This window comes from Adiantum capillus-veneris, chromosome 18 (genome assembly GCF_014529385.1).
Source record: "Adiantum capillus-veneris isolate H3 chromosome 18, ASM1452938v2, whole genome shotgun sequence".
NCBI lineage: Eukaryota > Viridiplantae > Streptophyta > Polypodiopsida > Polypodiales > Pteridaceae > Adiantum > Adiantum capillus-veneris.
Window position 1 is genome coordinate 33728709 of NC_140948.1, and position 7044 is coordinate 33735752.

Below are 7044 nucleotides of genomic sequence, written 5' to 3' on the forward strand. Positions count from 1 at the left end.
GCAATGTGACTCTCTCTCTCTCTCTCTAAGGTCTTGAACTTCAGACCATCGAATAGATCTTTGAGATCCCATTGGATCGCTCCTACAACATTTTAAATTCTTTATTTTTCAAGACATGCATATGTGCACGCGCGCGTGTGTGTGTGTGTGTGTGTGTGTGTGTGTGTGTGTGTGTGAGAGAGAGAGAGAGAGAGAGAGAGAGAGAGAGAGAGAGAGAGAGAGAGATTTTTAACCCACAGGAACAATCCAGAAGATATATATGGCAACTTGGGTGAGAATAAAGTTATTTTTGTTTCATCTCTCTCTCTCTCTCTCTCTCTCTCTCTCTCTCTCTCTCTCTCTCTCTCTCTCTCTCTCTCCATAGATATTCAAGTGTTAAAGACTTGTTGTGTAACTTTAGCGTCTTTTTTAGATTGTCCTTACACCCTTAAATATTTTATTCTCTCTTTCTCCTCTTCTCCCTTCTACTTGCTGAGTTGTTTGCTCGACGCTAAAACATTTTTCTCTATGTATGCGTGCGTGTGTGGGGTTGATTTTTTATAGGCAGTTTTTCCTATCAAAATTAAGAGAATTTATTGATTTTAAGCATTTTCCACGATTTAACTCTTAACAACAAAAATGACAAAATATCCAAGAGCTGGTTAAAGGTACGTTAACTGGGCAATCTCTCTCCCTATTTGGGATGCCAATGAGAGGGTTGATTTTTGTTGGGCATTTTACTTATTTTCTATGGGTGAAAAGTGTTAGCTACCCTTTTGAAAATACACTATTACTCTAAGAAAACCATATTATCTTGGAAATTTGACTTGGTGTGTCACTTAATATAAATTTTGTATATCATGTGCGCTCAAGGACTATTTTAAACTCCTTATCTGTGAATTTTTTACAAACAATTTAGTCTATAAAAAAAAAAATCAATTATATTTTATGGTATGTTTTTGTATGTGAAAATGTGAGGGAAAAAAAAAGCGATAGTCGCATAAATATTAAGTGACCTCCCCAAGAAATTTGAAGGGCTTGATGGGTGTCCTTGGTGAGATGGAGCCCTATGAGCTCGAAAGAAAAATCTCTCTCTCTCTCTCTCTCTCTCTCTCTCTCTCTCTCTCTCTCTCCCGCTACTCCTTCATTTGCATGTATTTTCTAAAAGTGAAACTACCCCAAGTCGAAACCACACGAGTTGTTTACTTTCTTTTTCAATCTCTTTAAAGAAATAAAAATTTTTACCATAATAAGGTTAATATTGGTCTTGAAAAAAACCTCTTCAAAAGAAAAAACCAAATAAATCTTCAAAACTTAAATTTTCATTAAATAATAAAATCTTCACTAAATTTATTTCCTTTTTATTATGTGCATTTTAACCAATACAGTTATTCTTTGTAGAGGAGAAAGTATTTGACTTTCTATGACTAAAGCACTTTTTACTACCAAAGAAAAAAAAATTCTTTTGATTTTACATTCTGACAAAAGCTGAAAAGCTTCTTACAATCTTACTCTCCCTTTTACATTTTAAAGAGGTTTTCTCTTAAGTGAAGCAATGAGTGACACATGGAGGAGACTTTCAGAGAGGTTTTCTCTTAAGTGAAGCAGTGAGTGACACATGGAGTGTCTCCCCTTCCTTGAAAAATTTAAGCTGCATTATAAAGAGTATAGATGTCGCAGATATTGACGTGTAAAGGGCCACCACTTCCGCCAGATTATGTTACTTTAGATAGATTGAAGTGCATATAGAAGACAGAGCTAGGAAATTTCAAGCTTCCTTCATAGACTTTGCAGCCGCTTAAATGCTCATTAAGAGTAATAGCCTACATTTTTAGCATGAAGTATGAAAAAAAGCCTCAAGTTCTGAGAATTTTCGCTTTGAAATAGTGCTCTTGCTAAGGATCAATCATTTAATTTCAAACATGCGTAGCTTTCTTGGAGGCAATTTTCTACAATCGGGACTTTAAAAAATAGACTGCTGGTTTTTAAGAAATAACAATACTTTGATTTAGATCCTCTCTCAGCTACTCTTGAGAGAGAGAGAGAGAGAGAGAGAGAGAATTTTTAATATCGTAGCTGAGTTAAATTTAACATGAAACGTCGTATCCAATTGTTCCCAAGCGTTACTCAATGATCCATTTTAACTCGTGGCTTGTAGAGGAGAAACATGTGACCTGTATTATACATGAAAACTTACTCAAAAAATTACCAATTACTCAAAAGATTCGCCTCTCCCTCTCTCTCTCTCTCTCTCTCACGCACAACACACATAATGTTAGGGGGTATCTGTGCCAATGCTTGCATGCATCCTCCCTTCCCTTAGTGATTCTTCTCTCCCTCCTCCTCTTCCTACAGTTCCTTGTTGTCACTCCGTCCCCTATCGGGCTTCTCTACTTCAACGCTTTTGAGAGAGAGAGAGAGATGAAATGAAATGTTATATTAAACGTCTTCAAAAGGCCAAAATGAACCTATGAGACCAAATTGATACAATCCTTGTCATATCTGGGCACAAAAATAAACTGAAATAAAGTGAAAGACTAAAATTAAGGCTAAAAATGTCAGACTAAAATCGCCCTGCCGTGGAAACTCCGACATGCCTTGCATCCACCAATCACAGCTCCATATGTTCTTCCGGCAAAGTGAACGTCTCCTTCCCATCCGATGAGTGCCATGACATTCAATCAAGCTTCATCATATCCAATTGCAACCTGTCCAATGCGTATCCTAATTGGCCGGGGTTTACCCGATGATGCCACCAGAGGCATGTCCATGTCTTGTGCAGTGCTTCAGGCCTATATGAACTGCAGACTGTTTCTCTACCTTCGACCTACGTCTGCCCTCCACCCTTGCGTCCCTACAATGTTGCAATGCGGCTCTACCGTCGCTACTGCATGTGGCTGCCCTATTGCAAGGGAAGGAGGTGGGCAACAAAGATTGCCATTGCCAGTAGCGCAGGGACCTCCAGCAACCTGCTTGATGCCTTAGCTGGACAGAGCAGAGCAATGGATGGGGGAGAGGGGGCGCCGCACCCAGACTGCACGGAGAGGGAGTCACCATAGGAGCTGGACCGTACAGGGTAATGCTCCCCGTTGATACACAGATCAGCACGATCAACAGAATGCCCACCAAGCTTCTCCTCTTCCAGAAATCCTTCGTCTCTGCATACGACAGCCGGAAGCACTGACGCCATTCCATCTTAAGATATACGGAGAGAGAGAGAGAGAGAGAGAGAGAGAGAGAGAGAGAAAAGAGAGAGAGCGCTGAGGCAGCAAGCTACACAGATAGGGAGAGAGATTACGTGGAGGCGGGAGCTGGGAACTGGAAGGGAGGCGGGTGTAGCTTGAACATTCGAGGCAAGCAAGCTTTCGTGGAAGCGTGTGGCAGTTTAAATCAAGCCTAGCCCGCAACCCAAGGGCTCTGCGCTACGAAGAGAGGAAGCTGGGGGTTGGGGGGGGCGGGGCGGGGCGTGCCCGCAACTCAAGGACGCCGAGAGAGCAAGAGAGCGCGTGTCGTTTCAGTCCGAGCTGGCAAGGGGCATCGTTAGTTGGAAGGGAGGGTCTATTGCCTGAGGGAGGGTCTATTGCATTTGCTGCCACATGGCAGTCCTCTCTTGCCTTTTTAATATAGATATAAGATAAAAGGAGGAATGGGGATATACCACATCGCAAAGGTCACATAAGGTGACATTGGCTAGATATTAGGGCTAAGAGTGAACTTGAGGGCTTTATATAGTCAAGTTAGGTCAGATATGAGGGCTAGTGGTGTACCTAAACACAAGATATCTCACATCAGGGCGGCCATCGGTCTTCTTGTGGCACCAACACAATGCACTTGGTTTTGTGAACTTTATGGAATTGTAACAAGCTATCAAGCATGGCTTGCTATAGTTCTTAAGGCATTTGTGTTGATGGTGAAATGGGAAATCATTACCTCGTTTATAATTTGAAATGTTTTGCAAAGGCGACGGGAGATGCTGCACTTGAGCAAGGGGTTTATGTTGGAGCATGCAGGGAAAAGATAGAGAAGAGCATGTGATCCTGTTCAAACTCACCTACCGCATGTATTGCATGAATCTAGAGCAAGCCAAGCTATCCCTAAACACCTATCAAAAACCGGCACTGCAGTCAGCAAGAAAATGGGGCAAAGACCTGGAGGAAATGGCTTGGCCCTTGGGAAATAGATGAAGGTCCTCGTTTTATGGGAGCAACGGCTAGACCATATCCCGCCCCCGCCCCCGCCCCCGCCCCCCCTTGTTATTAGATTTTATGAGTAAAGGACAAGAAAACTGTGTCAGGAATGGACCTTTTCTATGTGAGAATCTAAGTCGCCAGTTAATGTGTGATAAGGGCTGAGTCGCACCCACGAGGAGTAGGGGTAGTGGGTGGATAGAGATGCAAGAATCTCACTATTGTTGGAACCTGTGCGTGAATGTAGAAGCTTGCCACTAACCCCACTAACCCATTCAAAATTGAAGGGGTTAAGCTATTCTTTAGGTGAACGTCAAAGGAGAGTATTTCTCTCACCTTTCAACCAATAGATGTGGTGCCTTTTTCCCTAAATTTCAGGAACCTTTTCTTTTCCTCATGGGTGCGACCACATGCCTTCACTTTATTTCAATAAACCCTCATAACCCTACTAGCATCCAGTGCGACTCGGCTCTAAGGTTGATGCCTTGGAGGCCCCCCATGTTCAGTTGGAGTTTTGTATACATGCAATTGAGCTAGGAAATGTACCAAACGTGTGGGACACAGGTCAACAAAGGCATCTCGACGAGTTTTATTCGGACACGATGTTTTTAGGTGGAAAATTGGGTACAATATTAAACCCGTTAGCTGATGATGTTCGCAATTTGGCTGGTGACTGCGATGATGAGAGCCGGGTAGAGAATTAGAGTGCAAATATGGAAGAGAGGCTACAGGTATTACGAGTGGCGTTAAAGGAAATGTATGGCCAAAGGAAGATCCTTTGTGCCAACTTATCGAGGAAGAGCAGACACTCGTGTATGTGCAAAGGTGCATGATGGTCGATGATGACCCTATGGACAGCCTGATGGGGTGGACGATACTGGTTTTTTCGAGTCTAAAGGTGCTTATTTTGATGGGTAACTAGCAACGTCAATTACACCACATGCAATATGTTTTGGATTATCGAAGATAGTTTCAATCCTCTGTGAACCTTGTATCAACCGGGTATAGCCAGTTGAGTCGTTGTCGCCAACATCTAATGCATTATGGACAAATTAATCCTCTGGTGCCCCGCATGCAGAACTTTGTATCGACCACTCATTGCAAATATCACATCATCATGCAGCCCACCTCATCGAGTGGGAATCTACTAGGTGCTTCATCTATTCTCCAAGCCATTTCTTCCTCCGAAGAGGTGACCACCGCAGTAGTGTAAGGAAGTCATTGGCTCTCTCGTTGGGCATTCCCTCATACATCAACACTTCCCCATCACAAGGGAAAAAAGGGGCAACCATGCCCATATGATGCTCTTCACTCCAACTCCAACTTGAGCAATCCTCAAACAACACAAGGGGCTCGCAAGCCTTGAGCCCTTCATCCGGAGAAGCATAAATAGTACCACATGCGGTGACATTGGTCAATTTGCTCTCCTCAGGAGCAAAAAATCAGCCACACAAACCCTCCTGTTTCATGCTGAGCAAGCAATGTGTTCGCTTCAATTGCATATCATGGAACCTCCCTAGGTTAGAATACTCCCCGAAAAACACGACCATCAGGTGGCGCATCTTGCATAGCTTTGTGTCTCCCACTTTCCTTCATCGAGGAGGTATCCATCGACCATCTGTGGCCAACATCAGCCCCAAATGTAGCACTTCTACTTCCCAATAGTGCTTACATTGATCCATTGCATGTGCCTCGAACCACTCCAACTGTTTTTATGGAAATCCTTCTTCTTCAAACAAACACTATTATTTTAAAAAAAGAGATCTTATTTAATTTAAAGGGTTGTTATCTCTTTCCAACTCCAACTCTCTCTCTCTCTCTCTCTCTCTCTCTCTCTCTCTCTCTCTCTCTCTCAAGTACTCTAAGAGTTGCCCTAAAGATACACAATCAAAATACTTATAATAAACATAAAGTGTTGATTTTAGAAAATTTTATTCAAACAATACATTATAGAGGTAGTTTATTGCAATCAAGGTATACATTTCACATTAAACCTAACCCTAGACAACCACTTTACACTCAACCAATAGCTAACTTCCCCATACTGGTTCCCCCTTTAGGATTGATCACTTGGGGGGACTTGCAAACACTCTCACACCAACCGAGCCTTCATCAAACTCACTTCATACAGACAGATTAGTAAGGTAGTGAAGCTTAATTACTTTTTTAAGCATACAATTAGCACTAATTTCCATACCAAGACTCTCTTCTCTTAATTTCCTCTTTATACACGTTGTTTTCTCTTTAATTTGAAAGAAATAAACTCAATCATGATTTGAAAGAAATAAACTCAATCATGATTTTAATAATAATCATGATCTTAACAAAATGCATGCTCATTTTAGGATAGGACAATGATGAATTACATGTCACTTATAACTATTTAAACTATGTAAAAAATGACTACTTTTTAATGATAGATTTTGTACAAATGAAATCAATCATGCATAATAATTTTTGGAGCTTCAATTATGCTCTCAGATTGTGGAATTTTGGTTTTGTAATTTTTGTTTTCATTCATTAATTATAATTAGTAATTTTAAGCTCTCATAATCCTATCAATGAGTTTAAGCTCTCATAGATTATGTGCAGAGATCAATTAAGGTTGATATAATTATCAAAGCTTTTTTATTAATGTGTTCAAGCTCTCATAATTATCAATAACCTTACTAATTATAGATAGTGATTTAAACTTGGATTTATAATATTTTATGATTGAGATAATTGTTAGGACTTTCTTTTGATGATTGTAAGCTCTTATAAGTATGTCAAAATTAATTTAATAATTTATCGATTATAATTAGTGATAAGACTTGATTTTAGTATACTTTATGAAGAAAAAAATTACATGCCCAACTCAATTAAGGTTAGTATAGAT